This window comes from Colobus angolensis, unplaced genomic scaffold, assembly GCF_000951035.1.
Source record: "Colobus angolensis palliatus isolate OR3802 unplaced genomic scaffold, Cang.pa_1.0 Scaffold304, whole genome shotgun sequence".
Taxonomy (NCBI): Eukaryota; Metazoa; Chordata; class Mammalia; order Primates; family Cercopithecidae; genus Colobus; species Colobus angolensis.
This window is the reverse complement of record NW_012116311.1, coordinates 860834-878673: the sequence shown is the minus strand read 5'-3', so window position 1 is coordinate 878673 and position 17840 is coordinate 860834. Positions and strand designations below refer to the sequence as shown.

The 17840-nt window shown below is 38.3% G+C and overlaps 2 pseudogenes across 1 annotated transcript; one reads left to right on the top strand and one right to left on the bottom strand.

Annotated features, from left to right (window-relative positions):
- Window positions 1–4360: 4360 nt before the first annotated feature.
- On the bottom strand, window positions 4361–4892 carry LOC105517658 (annotated as a pseudogene). Its single transcript, XR_001002697.1, has one exon. The product of XR_001002697.1 is annotated as a 40S ribosomal protein S24 pseudogene (transcript).
- On the top strand, window positions 4856–12465 carry LOC105517668 (annotated as a pseudogene).
- Window positions 12466–17840: the final 5375 nt, after the last annotated feature.

Genomic DNA, 17840 nt, shown 5'->3' with positions numbered 1-17840 from the left:
TGCAATCTACTGTTATTTTTTGACTTTTTACTAATAACCATTCTGACTGGTGTGAGATGGTATGTCATTGTGGTTTTGATTTGCATGTCTCTAATGATTGGTGACACTGCACTTTTTCATATGCTTGCTACCACATGTATGTCTTCTTTGAAAAGTGTCTGTTTATGTTCTTTGCCCACTTTTTAAAGGGGTTATTTTTTCTTATAAATTTGTTTAAGTGCCTTATAGATGTGTGATATTAGACCTTTGTCAGACGCATAGTTTGTGAATATTTTCTCCCATTTTGTAGGTTGTCCATTTACTCTGTTGATAGTTTCTTTTGCTGTGCAGAAGCTCTAATTTTCATTACATCTTATTTGTTAATTTTTTCATTTGTTGCAATTGCTTTTGGCATCTTTGTCATGTAATCTTTGACAGTTCCTATGTCCAGAATGGTATTGTCTAGGTTATTTTACAGGGTTTTTATAGTTTCGGGTTTTACATTTAAATCTTTAATCTATCTTGAGTTGGTTTCTGTATGTGGTATAAGGAAGGGATCCAGTTTCAATCTTCTACATATGACTAGCCAATTATCCCAGCATTAATTATTATATAGGGAGTCCTTTTTCCATTGCTTGTTTTTGTCAGCTTTGTCAAAGATCAGATGATTGCAGGTATGTGGCCATATTTATGGGCTCTCTATTCTGTTTCATTGGTCTATGTGTCTGTTTTTGTACCAGTGCCATGCTGTTTTGTTTACTGTAGCCCTGTAGTATAACTGAAGTTGGAAAATGTGAGACCTCCAGCTTTGCTCTTTCTGTTTAGGATTGCTTTGGCCATTTGGTCTGTTTTGGGGTTCCATATGAATTTTAAAATAGTTTTTTCTAGTTCTGTGAAGACTGTTGGTAGCTTGATAGAAATAGCATTGAATCTGTAAGTTGTTTTGGGAAGTATGGCCATTTAATGATATTTATTCTTCCTGTCCATGAGTATGGGATGTTTTTCCATTTGTTTGTGTCATCTCTGTTTTTTTTGAGCAGTGTTTCATAATTCTCATTTTAGAAATCTTTCATCTCTCTGGTTAGCTGTATTCCTAGGTATTTTATTCTTTCTATGGCAATTGTGAATGGGATTGCATTCCTCATTTGGCTCTTGATTTGATTGTTGTTTGTGTATAGAAATGCTAATGATTTTTATACATCGATTTTTTATCCTGAAACTTTGTGAAGTTGTTTATCAGCTGAAGGAGCTTTTGGGCTAAGATGACAGGGTTTCTAGATATAGAATCATGTCAACTGCAAACAGGAACAGTTCAACTTCTTCTTTCCTATTTGGATGCCTTTTATTTCCTTCTCTTGCCTGATTGCTCTGGCAAGGACTTCCAACACTATGTTAAATAGGAGTGGTGAGAGAGGGCTTCCTTGTCTTGTGTCAGTTTCAAGAGGAATGCTTCTAGCTTTTGCCCATTCAGTATGATGTTGGCTGTGGGTTTGTCATATATAGCTCTTATTATTTTGAGGTGTATTCCTTCAATACCTAGTTTAGTGAGAGTTTTTAACATGAAGAGAAAGCCTTTCCTGCATCTATTGAGATAATTATGTGATTTTTGTCTTTAGTCCTATTTATGTGATGAATCACATTTATTGATTTGCTTATTTTGAGCCAATCTTGAATCCCAGGGATAAAGTATATTTGATCGTGGTGGACTCAATTTGTGATGTACTGTTGGATTCAGTTTGCAAGTATTTTGTTGAGAATTTTTGCATCAGTGTTCCTCAATGATATTGGCCTGAAGTTTTCTTTTTTTGTTGTGTCTCTGCCAAGTTTTGGTATCAGGTTAATGCTGAGTTTGGGAAGACTCCCTCCTCCTCAATTTTCTGGCATAGTTTCAATAGGAATGATATCACCCCTTCTTTGTACATCTAGAATAATATGCCTGTGAATCTCTCTGGTCCTGGGCTTCTATTTGTTGGTAGGCTATTTATTACTGATTCCGTTATGGAGCTTGTTATTGGTCTGTCCAGAAAATCCATTTCTTTCTGGTTCAGTCTTGGAAGGGTGTATGTGTTCAGGAATTTATCCATCTGTTTTCTTGTAATTCTTAGTTTCCTTGGATTGGGTTTTGCTTTTCCCCAAGTCTTTATGATCTTTGTTTCTATCTGTATTCTGAATTCTACTTCTGTCATTTCAGCCAACTCGGTCTAGTTAAGAAACTTTGTTAGAGAACTAGTGTAGTCATTTGGAGAACATAAGACACTCTGGTCATTTGAGTTGTTGGAGTTCTTGTATTTGTTCTTTTTTTTTGAGATGGAGTCTTGCTCTGTCGCCCAGGCTGGAGTGCAGTGGCTGGATCTCAGCTCACTGCAACCTCCGCCTCCTGGGTTCACACCATTCTCCTGCCTCAGCCTCCCGAGTAGCTGGGACCACAGGCGCCGGCCACCTCGCCCAGCTAATTTTTTGTATTTTTAGTAGAGACAGGGTTTCACCGTGTTAGCCAGGATAGTCTCAATCTCCTGACCTCGTGATCCACCCGTCTCGGCCTCCCAAAGTGCTGGGATTACAGGCTTGAGCCACCGCGCCCGGCTTCTTGCATTTGATCTTTCTCATCCCTGCATGTATGTGTTCCTTTAACTGTTGGGCTGTCCCTGATTGAAGTAGTCAGGTAGGGGCATGGTGGTTGTACTGGAGTCCCAGGTCAGGCAGCCATGCACAGTGAGACGTGAGGACTAGGATCTTCATGGAGAACAGACAAGACACTTTAACGTGAGGTAGGTGCTTCTCTGGGGGTCTGGACCAGCACCTGGTCTTGTGGATGCTCCAGAGCCTGGAGACAGCAAGGGTGAGGGCTGGAAGACAGCAGAGATGGCAACCTGCCCCTTCCACTGGGAGCTATGTCCCAGGAAGCAGCAGAGCTACTACTGGCTCAATAGTCCAGTGTGGGGTGGCTGGAGACCCAGGCCAGGAGAACCTGTCCAGTGAGGAAATATGGGATCAGGGACCCATGTAACAAAGACTCTGGCCACTTTTCCGTAGGGCTGTTGCAGTATGCTGGGGTTCTGACCTAGTGTCAAAACCTCAGGTTTTCCAGTACTTCAAGGTATCCAATCTTTTTACTGTCTCTAGAGCTTTGCCTTTTTAGAAATGTTAGATAATTAGAATCACACATTATGCAGCCTTTTTAGACTAGTTTCTTTCACTTAGCAATATTCATTTATGCATTTAAGTTTTATTCATGTCTTTTTATTTCTTGACAGCTCACTTCTTTTTATTGCTGAATAATATCTCATCGTATGGATGTGCCAAAATTATTTTATCCATTCACTTATTAAAGGACATCTTGATTTCTTCCAATTTTTGGTGACTATGAAGAAAGCTGGTATAAACATCTCTGTGCAGGTTTTTCTTTTGTTTTGTTTTACAAGAGAACAAATCCACTTATTTATTTACTTTTCATTAGTTTAAGTCCTTGAGGGGTACAGTACTGTTACTGGAGATTCTGTGTTGGAACAGATTCTTTAACCTAGAAGATCAACAGAGCCAGTAATCTCGGTTCCTGTGATACTGAGCAAAGAATTGCAAACTAACACCAAAATGCAAGCTCAAAGCAGAGTTTACTGAAGAACAGTAATACACTCTGAGAGAGAGAAAGTGGACTGATTTCTGCGAAGTGAAATCAGCCTCTCTACAAAACTCAGAGAGCTTTTATGCAGGTTTTGTGGGAAGGAGTTAGGGTTTGGCCTGTGTCTGAGTAAGAAGATGATGTCATTTTATTGGCAATATATGGACATATAGCTAAAATTAAACCGTGCATGTTCTTACTCATATTTTGTTAACAAAAGCCCATGGTGGGTGGCTGTAAAAGCACATGTAAATTTTATTATAATGATGGTATAATGAGCATGGGGTGAACTTGAGGACACAGTTCTATGTTACTGGGCATGTGCCACTTTAAGTAATTTCCACCTGTGCCCTACTTTCTCCTTCTCCAGGATGTGTTGGCCCCCAGACTTTACCACAAACTCCAACTGTTAGGGTGGAGTTAGGGCAGTTCTGGGGCTGAACTTAGGTGGGCCATGGGCTGTCTTAGCGACAGCCTTTCTGCTCTCTTTTCTTACCCCCTCCCAGCTGCTAATATCTATCTAATTACCTAAAAGTATCACATTGATTTTGTGTTCATTGGCCTTAGCAGGAAAGTTGTTTTGGAATTTATTATGAACAATATCACTTTTTCCACGGGCACAAGTTACCTTTTCCCAGATTACTCTGGTTTTGTTTGGTTTGCTGGCAGAAGTCACTGTGCTGTTCTTTGCTTTGTACACGGAAGCACATCTCTTGACCAAACAGAATTCAGTTTCTTTTCTTTTTTTTTTTTTTCACATGAAAGTTTTTAGTTTATTAATCTGCTCGTGAAAAATCCAAAATGGACACAGGTAGCCTTTACTGCAGCACCTTTACTCCTTCGGCTGTGATCCAATCTCCAGCTCACTTTTTGCCAGCACCAACATTGGCCTTTGCAGTCCCCCTGACTTTCTTCATTCTGTTCTAGCGTTCCTTTCGTTGCTTTCTTGAGGTCTTTTTCTTCTCATACAGGCCATGTCTTGCAAGTCTATGTTTGGGTTCATTTTTCTTTGCATAATCCAGGGAGTCATAAATCATGCCAAAGCCAGTTGTCTTGCCACCACCAAAATGAGTTCTGAATCCAAATACAAAGATGACATCCGGTGTGGTCTTGTACATTTTGGCTAGTTTTTCCCGAATTTCTGTCTTAGGCACTGTTGCCTTCCCGGGGTGAAGAACATCAATGACCATTTGTTTCCTCTGAAGTAGTCGGTTGGTCATGAACTTTCTAGTGTGGATAGTTACGGTGTCATTCATGATGGCGGCCTATCTTCAGATAGTCAGGGAGGAAAAGAGACCAGAATTCAGTTTCATCTTGGACACCAATACGTTCAATTTTAAGAAGAGCCGTGCGCTCCCTTTGGTTCCAGAGATCCCACTTAGAGCCATCAAAAGTGGCCTTGGAAAACAGCCTTCTAAACAGATTTACCTTCTGGAAGTCCTTTTCCCAGTAGGCCTCCACAGACTACAAGATGGTGGAAAGAACCATGTTGAGGTATTTTTTATGGATATACGTTTTCAAATCAGTTGGGTGAATATATAGGAGCATGATTTCTGAATTGTTAGGTTTTCTTTTGAAATTTAGCCATTCTCATAAATGTGTAGTGGTATGTCATTGTTATTTTAATTTGCAGTTCTTAATGACAAATTATGTTGAGCATCTCATTTCCTTATTTCCCAACTGTGGATCTTCTTTGATGAGGTGTCCAGATCTTTAAATTATGTTTTCAATTGAGTTGTTTGTTTTGCTGTTGCTGTTATTGTCAAGTTTTAAGAGTTCTTTGTATATTTTGGATACAAGCCTTTTATCAGATATGTGTTTGCAAATATTTTTTTCAGTTCTGTAGTTTGTCTTTTCATTCTGTAAATAATCTTTCACACAGCAGAAGTTTTTAATTTTAATGATATCAATTTTTTTCTTTCATAGATTGCGCTTTTGATGTTGTATCTAAACACTCATCACTATAATCAAGGTCACCTAGATTTTTGCTGATGTTTTCTTACAGAAGTTTTATGTTTTGCATCCTACATTTGGGTCCACAATGCAATTTGAGTTAATTTTTGTGAAAGATGTAATGTTTCTCTCTAGGTTTTGTTTTGTTTTTGCATGGACATCTAATTGTTCCAGACTATTTGTTGAAAAGGCTATTCTTTCTCCATTGAATTTTCTTTATTTCTTTATCAAAGATAAGTTGACTATATATGTGTAGGTCAATTTCTAGGCTCTACATTCTTTCCATCATTCTATGTGTCTATTCTTCCCCAATATAACAAGGGCTTAACTACTGTAACTTTGCATTAAGTCTTGAAATCAAGTAGTGTGAGTTTTCCAACTGTGTTCTTCTGTAGTATTGTGTTAGCTATTCTAAGTCTCTTACATTTTCATATGAACTTTAGAATCAGTTGGTTGATATTAACAAAATAGCTTGCTGGGATTTTATTGAGATTGCATTGAATGTGTACACCAAATTGGGAAGAATTGGCATGTTAACAATATTTAGTCTTCCAACCAGTGCACATAGAATATCTTATCTCTCCATTTATTTATATCTCCATTCATTTATTTCATTGGAGTTTTATAGATTTTCACATATAGATTCTGTGCATAATTTGCTAGATTTTTTTGTTTTTTTGAGACGGAGTCTGGCTCTGTCGCCCAGGCTGGAGTGCAGTGGCCGGATCTCAGCTCACTGCAAGTTCCGCCTCCCGGGTTTATGCCATTCTCCTGCCTCAGCCTCCCGAGTAGCTGGGACTACAGGCGCCCGCCACCTCGCCCGGCTAGTTTTTTGTATTTTTAGTAGAGACGGGGTTTCACTGTGTTAGCCAGGATGGTCTCGATCTCCTGACCTCGTGATCCGCCCATCTCGGCCTCCCAAAGTGCTGGGATTACAGGCTTGAGCCACCGCGCCCGGCAATTTCCTAGATTTATACCTAAGTATTTCATTTTCTTTCGTGCTATTGTAAATAGTATTGCTTTTCAAATTTACATTTCAAGTTGTTCATTATTGATAAAGCAATTAACTTTTGTATATTATCCTTGTATCCTCTAAACTTCCTATGGTCCCTTATTCGTTCTAGGAGTTTTGTTGTTGATAACCCTTTGGGATTTTCCACATAGATAATCATGTTATCTGTGAATAAAAACAGTTATATTTTTTCCTTTCCAGTCTACATACATTTATTTACTTTTCTTATCTTATTGCACTTGTTAGGAATTCCAGTATGATGCTAACTAGGAGTGGTGGGGCAGGGTATCTTTGCCTTATTTATAATTTTAAGGAGAAAATGTTCAGTTAGTCATTTAAGTCTGATGTCCGCTGTAAGCCAATTTTAGATATTCTTTATCATGTTAAGAAAGTTCCCTCTATCCTTTATGTGCTGAGAGATTGTTTTATGAATGGGTGTTAGATTTTTGTCAACTGATTTTTCTGCACCAGTTGATAAGATCATATTTTTCTTCTTTAGCCTGTTGATGTGATGGATTATACTGACTGACTTTTAAATGTTGATTTTTGAATTATTTGGAATGATTTTTGAACCAGCCTTGGATAACTAGAATAAATCTCACTTGGTCTTGATGTTTAATTATTTTTATACATTATTGAATTCAATTTGGTACATTTTATTGAGGATTTTAACATTTATTTTATGAGAGATTTTAGTCTGTAGTTTTCTTTCTTATAATATCTTTATCTGATTTTGGTATTGGAGTAATAGTGGTCTCATGAAATGAGTTAGAAAGTGTTCCCTGTGCTTCTATTTTCTGGAAGAGATGGTGAGAATTTGTATCCTTACTTCCTTAAATATCGATAGAATTCACAAATGAAACCAAATAGACAAGGTGCTTTACATTTTAGAAGTTAATGAATTATGGATTCAGTTTCTTTAATAGATATAATTCTATTCATATTTTCTAATCTTTCTTGTATGAATTTTGGTAATATGTATATTTTAGGAAGTTAGTCCATTTTACCTACGTTATTAAATTTGTGGGCATAAATTTGTTCAGAGTATTCATATATTATTCTTTTAACATCCATGGGAGCAGTAATGATGACCATTCCTTCATTTCTGATGTTAGTAACTTGCATCTTCTTTCTTTTTTTCTTAGCACAGATAGAGATTTCAATTTTATTGATGTTTTCGAAGTAGCAGTTTTTGGTTGACTTTCTCTGTTGTTTTCCAGTTTTCAGTTTCACTGATTTCTGCTCTGATTTTTATCATTTCTTTTCTTTTGCTTCCTTTTGAGTTTTACATTGCTCTTCTTTGTCCAGTTTCCTAAGGTGAAGCTTAATAACTTTCCACCTTTTTTTCTTTTCTAACATATACTTTTAATGCTATGAAAACCTCACTGCTTTTGCTGCATCCCACCAACTTTGATAAGTTGCATTTTTATTTTAATTTAGTTCAAAGTATTTTAACATTTCTCTTGAGATTTCTCTTTGACCTACATGTTATTTAGAAATATGTTGTTCAATCTCCAAACATTTCTGGTTTTCCCAGTTATCTTTCCGTTGTTAATTTCTAATTTAATTATATTGTGGTTTGAGGACATACGTTGTATGATTTCTATTCTTTTAGATTTGTTAAGGTATGTTTATAGCCCAGAATGTGGTGTATCTTGGTGAATGTTCCACGTGAGCTCGAGGAAGCAGTATATTCAGCTGTTGTTGGTTGGAATATTTTATGTCAGTTAGATCAAGTTGACTGAGAGTGTTCTTTAGATCAACTACACTCTTACTGATTTTCTGAATGCTTGACCTATCAATTACTGAAATTAGTGTTGAAGTCTCTAATACTGAAGTTGTTTATTTTTCTTCGCAACTCCATCAGGTTTTGCCTCACATATTTTGACACTGGTATTGGGTACACACACACGAAATACGTATTATCCTCTTTATAGCTTGTTGAATTTGATTTGATAAATTTCTAAACAATTTGTGCATGTATGTTCATGAGGAATATTAGACTATAATTTACTTTTCTTGCAAAGTCCTTGGTAGGTTTTGGTATCAGATTTACAGTGACATCATAAAATGAGTTGAGAAGAGTTACCTTCCCTTTATTCTGAAAGAATTTGAGTGTAACACTGGTAACATTTCTTCCTTAAATATTTCATAGGATTTGGCAATGAAGCTGTCTAAGCATAGAGCTATTTGTTAGAATATTAAGAAATTATGAACTTAATTTCTTTCAAGACTATTCAAATTTTACATTTCTTCTTGTTTCCATTTTGATGAGTTATATTTTCTAAGGAATTGGTCTATTTTATCTAATTCATCAAATCTTCTAGCATAAAACTTTTATAATACTTTCTTATTATCCTTTTAATGCCTGAGATTCTGTAATAATATTCTTTTATTCCCTATTTTTTTCTTTATTAGAATATGTCAGGATTTATAAATTTTCTTACTATTTTCAAAGAACTAAATGATGGCTTTGCTGATTTTCTTAATTGTCAGCTTTCTATTTTTTTTATTTGTGCTCTTATCTGTATTATTTTATTTCTTGTTTACTTTTATTCTAATTTACGGTTTTTCTCCAGCTCTTTAAATTAGGAACTTAGAACATTGATTGCAATTTCTTCTTCTAATTATTTATTTTCCTATAAAGCCTGCTTTAGTTGCATCCCATACATGTTAGTATGCTGTGTTTTAACTATTATTTACATTGGATACTTTTTGTTGTTGTTGTTGAGACCGGGCCTCACTATGTGCCCAGACTGATCTCAAACTTCTGGCCTCAATTGATCCTCCTGCCTCTGCCTCCTAAAACGTTGGGATTACAGGTGTGAGCCACTGTGCTTGGCCTTAAAAATTTGTATAGATATTTCATTGTTATTGATTTCCCATTTAATCCCCTTGTGGTCAAGTTCTATATTATTTCATATTTGAAATTTATTAAGAATTATTTAACAGCCCATAAAATTATAGATCTGGCCGGGCGCAGTGGCTCAAGCCTGTAATCCCAGCACTTTGGGAGGCCGAGACGGGCGGATCACGAGGTCAGGAGATCGAGACCATCCTGGCTAACACGGTGAAACCCCGTCTCTACTAAAAAATACAAAAAACTAGCCGGGCGATGTGGCGGGCGCCTGTAGTCCCAGCTACTCGGGAGGCTGAGGCAGGAGAATGGCGTAAACCCAGGAGGCAGAGCTTGCAGTGAGCTGAGATCCGGCCACCGCACTCCAGCCTGGGCGGCAGAGTGAGACTCCGTCTCAAAAAAAAAAAAAAAAATTATAGATCTTTGTGAGTGTTTCAGGCCCATTAATTTGGCCTTCACCAGGTCAAATGATTTATGGTGTAATACAACTCTTCCATATTATAATTAGTCTTTGCCAATTTATTATATTAATTATATAATAGGGGTATTAAATTCCCTAACAATAATCTTAAATTTGTCTAATTATTTTTTTAGTCTGTCAAATATTGCTTTATGTATCTTAAAGGTCTGTTATTATGAAAGAAAGGTCTGTTATTATATGTATGTATTAAGATATATTATGTATCTTAAAGGTCTGTTATTATAAAAGAAAAAGGCACTTTTCTTTTGGGTTTTTCTGTAATATATAATCAGATCTAATGCTAAATGATACAAATACTATGACAAAAAAGTACAAGACACTATGAACATGTGTGCAATGGGGATCTAACCCTGTTATGGGAGTCAGAGTTTTCCTAAGTCGTACATTTAAGGTAAAGTGGGTATTACCTCTAGTTAGAAGTTGCGAAAGAGTATTCTAAGAGGGAGAACATTATGTGCAAAACCCCTGAGTCAAAGGAAGCTTGGCTCTTTGGAGAAACAGAAAGAGGTCCAGATTAGCTTCCCTGTATATTAAAAGCAGAAGTGGTAAATGAATGATAGGCATTCTAGATCACATTTTCATTAGACAAGAAGAAAGACTTACAATGTTCTAAGCTTCTAGATGTGGAGGCTTTGGAGCTTCCTGACAGCACTAGAAATATTAAGAGATTTTAAGATGAGAAATGCCATGATCTGATGTGCAATTTTAAAAGATACTCAAAGTGCTGCATGAGAATAAATTGTAGGGGGCAAGAAATGGTTGCAGAGAGATCAGTTAAGAGGTGATTGAGGCCAGGCACGGTTACTCACGCCTATAATCCCAGCACTTTGGGAGGCCGAGGTGGGTGGATTACGAAGTCAAGAGTTCGAGACCAGCCTGACCAACATGGTGAAACTCCATCTCTACTAAAAATACAATAATTAGCCAGGCATGGTGGTGAGTGCCTGTAATCCCAGCTACTCAGGAGGCTGAGGCAGGAGAATCGCTTGAACCTGGGAGGCGGAGGTTGCAGTGAGCCAAGATCATGCCACTGCACTCCAGTCTGGGTGACACAGCAAGACTCTGTCTCAAAAAAATAAAAAAATAAAAATAAAAATAAAGGTGATTGAAGTGATTAAGGTGGGAGAGAAATGATAGAACTTTTGGTTAAACTATATGCAGTAGAGGTGAAGAAGTGGAAAAAATCAAGATATATTTTGTATGCAGAATTAATAGGAGGTGGTCATGAATTAGATGTCCGTTAGAAGGGAGAATATTATAAAATGTCATTGATCACTTTTTGCACGTGTGCATCGTGGGGAGGGGAAGATAGGTTTTTAATATGTTGATTTTCAAGATGCCTGAGTTACATTAAAGAGAAAGTACCACACAAGCTATGAGATACATGAGCTAGAAAGAAGATCTAGGTTGAACATATATATCTGAGAGTTATGAATGCACATGGCAACCAAGGCTATGAGAGTGCATGAAATAATTTAGGCAGGGCTCTCTGCTCCTTCTGTTTGACAGACAGCCACATCTTCTCTCACACTGCCAGCCACATCTCTGAGACACCACGGGGAAAGTGAAGGTAGGAGTCAACGGATTTGGTCGTATTGGGTGCCTTGTCACCAGGGCTGCTTATAACTCTGGTAAAGTAGGTATTGGCGCCATCAATTACCCATTCATTGACCTCAACTACATGGTCTACATGTTCCAGTATGATCCCACCCAAGGTAAATTCCATGGCACTGTCAAGGCTGAGAATGGGAAGTTTGTCATCAATGGAAATCCTATCACTATCTTCCAGGAGTGAGATCCCTCCAAAATCAAGTGGGGTGATGCTGGCCCTAAGTATGTCATGGAGTCCATTGGCATCTTCACTGCCATGGAGAAGGCTGGGGCTCACTTGCAGTGGGGAGCCAGAAGGGTCATCATCTCTGCCCCCTCTGCTGACCCCCCACCATGTTCAGGGTGGGTGTGAACCATGAGAAGTATGACAACAGCCTCAAGATCATCAGCAATGCCTCCTGAACCACCAACTGCTTAGCACCCCTGGCCAAGGTCATCCATGACAACTTTGGTATCGTGGAAGGACTCATGACCACAGTCCACGCCATCACTGCCACCCAGAAGACTGTGAATGGCCCCTCCAGGAAACTGTGGTGTGACATCCACAGGGCTCTCCAGAACATCATCCCTGCCTCTACTGGAGCTGTCAAGGCTGTGAAGAAGGTCATCCCTGAGCTGAATGGGAAGCTCACTGGCATGGCCTTCCATGTCCCCACTGCCAGCGTGTCAGTGGTGGACCTGACCTACCATCTGGAAAAACCTGCCAGATATGATGACATCAAGAAGGTGGTGAAGTAGGCATCAGAGGGCCCCCTCAAAGGCATCCTGGGCTACACTAAGCACCAGGTGGTCTCCTCCGACTTCAACAGCGACACCCACTCTTCCACCTTCTATGCTGGGACTGGCATTTCCCTCAATGCCACTTTGTCAAGTTCATCTTCTGGTATGACAATGAATTTGACTACAACAACAGGGTGGTGGACCTCATGGCCCACATGGCCTCCAAGGATTAAGACCCCTGGACCACCAGCCCCAGTGAGAGCACAAGAGGAAGAGAGAGGCCCTCACTGTTGGGGAGTCCCTGGCACACTCATCCCCCACCACGCTGAATCTCCCCTCCTCACAGTTTCCATGCAGACCCCTTGAAGAGGGAGGGACCTAGGGAGCCCCATGTTGTCATGTACTATCAATAAAGTCCCCTGTGCTCAGCCAATAATAATAATAATCATAATAGTTTAGGCAGGAAGGATAACATAAGTAAAAAAAACTTGTAAAGCAGTCAGAAATAACTGAATTTTAACATTCACAGGCCACAAAGAAGAGGAGGAGCCGACAAGGATGAGAAAGAGGGAACAGATATATAAGTGGTATTACAGAAGCCAATGTTTTCCCTTAGGTGTCATTCACATTTGCTTTTGTGTATGGTGTGTATGGATTCTTCAGGTTCAAGACAGTTTCTCCAAGATCAGAGGGAGGTCATTCATCTTTGTGTGGTTTACAGGCAGGTGAGTCCTATTGCAAAGTTGCTGAAACTATAAAATTACAGTTCATTTACTGGCAAGTTTTTAAGCATTTATTCACATATAACCATTTTTCTTAAGAGGCATTCCCAGATCATCAGGATGGCTGGTAGGAGATAGCTTCTGGAATCAACTAAATGCTTGCCTAGAACCGAGTATTTTTCTGATGTCTTGGGTTTTTGAAAGTAAGTCCTTGAAATACAGCCTGTTTCTTTCCTCTATCATGGTGAGTTTTTCCTCTCAGGGCCTCTTTTGTTTTCTCTTACCCTGAAACCAGATTGCCCTTCAGTAATAGGAAGATAAGAGGAGGGTGAAAAGTCATTCCCCATTAACACTTGGAATTTATTACCAGATTTTTTGGACCATAGTTTGTTGATATCCATGAAGACGGAGATGTTAGAGTAGTAAGTGAAGGGAATCACAACACAGACAATACTTCAATTAAGAGTGACAAAACTTTTCTTGGTATAATCAAGCCAGGAAAAACTGGCAGAACCACCATGGTTTGGCCCTCTTATCACTGTATGCTTGCATGTATGACTAGAAGTGTAGGATATGGCCTTGAAACATGGCTATGTGAAGAGAGACTGGACTAATGGCTTTGACCGTAAAGAATACAGATTGGGTGTACATGTTGGGTGACACCAAAACAATGAATATACAATGTAAGTAATTAGTAATTGTCATTCTTAGGAAATGAGTAGCATATGTACCTTAGAAATACGCACCAGGGGTTGCAAAGTTGAGAAGGCATTCTGATATATGATTCTGTTGGAGGTGGTGGTGGGTGAACCTAACTTATTCCCAGTATCCAATATGCCTAGTTGAAAATCATTATAATAAATTTAATAAGAGACAAATAGCAAACTGGGAAAATATATTTGCAACATATGCAGACAAACTGTTAATAACTTTATTATATGAAGATCTCTTACAAATCAATAAGAAAAGGTAGACACAACTAATGGAAAATGTCTAAAGAATTCAAACAGGTAATTCTTGAAAGAAGGCTAAAATTGCAATAAACATGATAATCTGTCAAGCAACAATGAAATATCAGTATTTACCTCTCAGACTGGTAATGATTTCAAAGCATAAATTCAGCAAAGAGAATGAGGTGGGGAAATGAGCACCTTTTCATAAATTTTGGTGGAATTGTGAACTGGCATTATTTCTGGAGGTTGAGTGGGCATGATGTATCAAAATTTGTAAATTTAAAACCCTTTGGCCAGGTATAGTGACTCACACCTGTACTCCCAGCACTTTGGGAGGCTGAGGCGGGCAGATCACATGACACCAGGAGTTTGAGACTAGTCTAGCTAACATGGTGAAACTCTGTCTCTAATAAAAATACAAAAATTAGCCAGATGTGATGGCACATGCCTGTAATCCCAGCTACTCGGGAGCCTGGGGCACGAGAATCGCTTGAATCCGGGAGGCAGATGTTGCAGTGAGCCAAGATGGTGCCACTGCACTCCATCCTGGGCGAGAGGGTGGGATGCCATCTCAGAACAAAACAACCACCTCCCCCCCTCAAAAAAAGTCCCAAACTTTTGACCCAGAAATTTCCCTTGTAAATATTTATGCTAAGAGTTATTAAACAAGTGCACAAAATTGCATACTATGGATACTAATAGCCAAATTGATATAGTAATTCAAATTTGAAACAATCTAAATGCTAATCTATAGGGTAAATGGCTACATAAATGAGGGTATATCCATATTATGGAATATTAAGTAGTTGGTATTATGTTGAAAAGTATTCCTGATGTATTAAGTTTTAAAAAAGGCAGATTATATAGTAGCATTATTAAAAAATAACCATCTGTGTTAAGAAAAAAAGGCTTATATAGGCATGTGAAATTTATTTAGAATGGGAGATGAAATTATGGAGGGATTTTCATTTTGTTTCTATTTTGTTATTTTATCTGTGCTTATATATTATCAAGATAATCTATGTCCATTTAAATAAAATAAAAATAATTCATACAAGGTAACAAAAAGGTAAAAATCTTTAAACGTTTGAATGAAACATATCTCATGGAAAACATTGTAATTCCAAGTTAGTCAAGCACCTGTGTTATATGATGGCTATAATGTTGGGGAGGAGTAATGAGCAGAAAGAACAAAAGATTGGAACTGATAGACAGTAGTTAGTATTATCAACAATTTTCTCCATTTTCTCTAAGTAGCATCCATTTAGCAAAATTTACTTCTAGAAGATTTAAAGTCTTTCTCTACAAACTCTTTAATTAGGTTATTTCTTTTTACTCCTGACTCAACAGGCTTCCAGGTTCACTTTTCTTTGAAAGCAGAGGTTGTTGACAATATTACCAACATGGAAAGGTGGACTAGGAAAAAAAAAGATGGATAGCTTGATTTATGTTGCAAACCTTGTATAGACTGTAAGATATTTAAAAATATTTTGTACTGGGCGTGGTGGCTCATGCCTGTAATCCCAGTGGTTTTGGAGGCCAAAGCAGGAGGATTGCTTGCAGGCAGGAGTTTAAGACCAGCCTTGCAACACAGCCAGTCCTCCTTCTCTACAAAAAAATAAAATAAAATAAAATAAATTAGCTGGACATGATTGTGCAGGCCTGTAGTCCCAGCTATTTAGGAGGCTGAGGCAGGAGGATAGCTTGAGCCCAGGAATTCAATGTTGCAGTAACCTATGATTGCACCATTGCAATCCAGCCTAGCTGACAGAGCGAGACCCTGTTACTAAAAATAAAAAAAATTGCTTTTTTATACAAAAAAAATTTATGATAAAATGTCCTTTCCCTTAGGTTTTGTAGGTAACAGTATCGTATTTGCATTTGATCCACATGAAAGAACTCTCTGTTCTCAAAATTTGCAGATGCTGTTGTTGCTTGTATTTGCTTTTATTCTGTTATTATGCTACCAAGATTTTGGTTAGATGGCTGTCATTCTAGGTGGCAGACATGCAGGTTTCCTTCCCTTTGCACAACTAAATTGGGTAGGCTTTGGTTCTGGGCAGTCACTGGTATTTATAAACCACTTGTTCATGCCAGGCAACAGGGTTCCAGATTGGGTAAGTTTTATGTTCTGGTTCTTGCTATATGTTTAGACGGCTTATAAATGTAAATAAACATTCTATTCTTACAGGTGGAGTGTGGACACCGGGATACCTGTGTCACCGCCATTGCCAGTTGAAGGTTAGCTCATCTGCGGACACCGGGATCCTGTGTCACCGCCATTCCCAGTTGAAGGTTAGCTCATCTGATTTTCTTATACGTGACTGGCGCCCCCTAGTGAGTAGGGACTTAAGTTGACCTCCACTGCAGAAGAAAGACCAGGGAAATACCTGAAGCTGTTTTAACAATTTCTCCTTCTATTAAGTATTAATAATATGCTGCGGTTTTGCGTGTGTGAATGGAGGTATGGGTAGAAATATGTTCTCCGTAAAAAATCCAGGATTCCACAGTATAAAAATAGTAATCAAATTTTTAAGTGAAGCTCGAACTAATCCGAACTTTGCTAGATCATCATCCTAAATGAATGTATATTTATCCACTCCCTAAATGAAGAGACTTGACTGGATTTCTTTTTTTTTATAACTACTAGATTCTGTTACACATAATTTAGGATTAAGGCTTGAGATATTGTCATTCCAATCCAGAAAACTTTAGTTTTGCAAATATATTTCACAAATTAATAAATTATGTTTTATTTGGTTAATTTCAAGAATAGGGCGTTTAAAGAAGCTTTAGTTCTGCAATAAAGTTCCTGCCACTCACAATAATCCTTATTATTCTCTGAAAGACATATGTTATATTTTGTCATCATAAATATTTATTAATTATTGTTTATAGCACTGGGTTAGGTACTCATCAAACAAACAAACATAATTCTTATCATCTAGGATGCTTCCAATATAAAATACAGACAATATATAACCAGGTCAATTGGGAAATAGATCATTTCAGTATGATAAAAGATAGCATTCACTGTAACAGTGTGAAAGGGCAGGAACAATAAGACACTTGACTTAGTGGTCTTTAAAATGTAGCATCCAAAATGAGCAAGTGGAGAAAAGGTTAAACAAGTAGGTGACACATTTAAATAACAAGTAGATGAAAAGGTTATTGGACTATTCTCAAAAATCTTGTTTTACGTGAGAAACCATCAAATTATGAATTGCAATTAGTGTATTTTCGTTACTTTTCAAGCGTAGGCTCTCCTATACCTTATCTAAACAATTTTTCAAAATAAACCACAATTACTTTGTTTTCCTCTCTACACTAACTTGCCCATTGCCTCTTGAGCGATTGTCTTTTTTAGATTCACCTCAATTTCTTTAGGTTCAAGCGGACTTCACCTGGCAGTCCCTCTCGGTTCTCCCTCTTCTCTGAACTGCTAATGGCCTAATTTAGCAATTATATTGCTTTGTTCATTCCATGTATAGCAAAAATTCTACAGAACACATGCAAGCATTCATTGAAGTATACGTTAATTTGTTCATGGGTCGTCCCCAAAGTCTATTCTCTATCGCTGAAGCATGGAAGACAAATACCCTTCGCTTCTTCAGAGGCATAACACGTGCACTTCTCTTGTCATAGTGACAGGCATGTGCTGGTGGAGGTCAAAGAAACAGGAACACAAGTGAAATCGAGGTGAGTGTCAGGTAAGGACCAAAGCACCACGCCTACCTCATCTTTGCCCACAGAACACCCATTCTTCCCGTGTCCTGTTTCCCAGGACGTATCGGGGCGGATAAGAAGTCACCCGTGGGGAGGCGGTGAATGAACTCCTCCGCAGGGGCCCATGCCCGGGAGAGGGGCGGGGAAGGATGATGGGGCGACTTGTGCCCGGAGGGGGCAAGGAGGGGCCCAGGTGTCCCGCTCCCG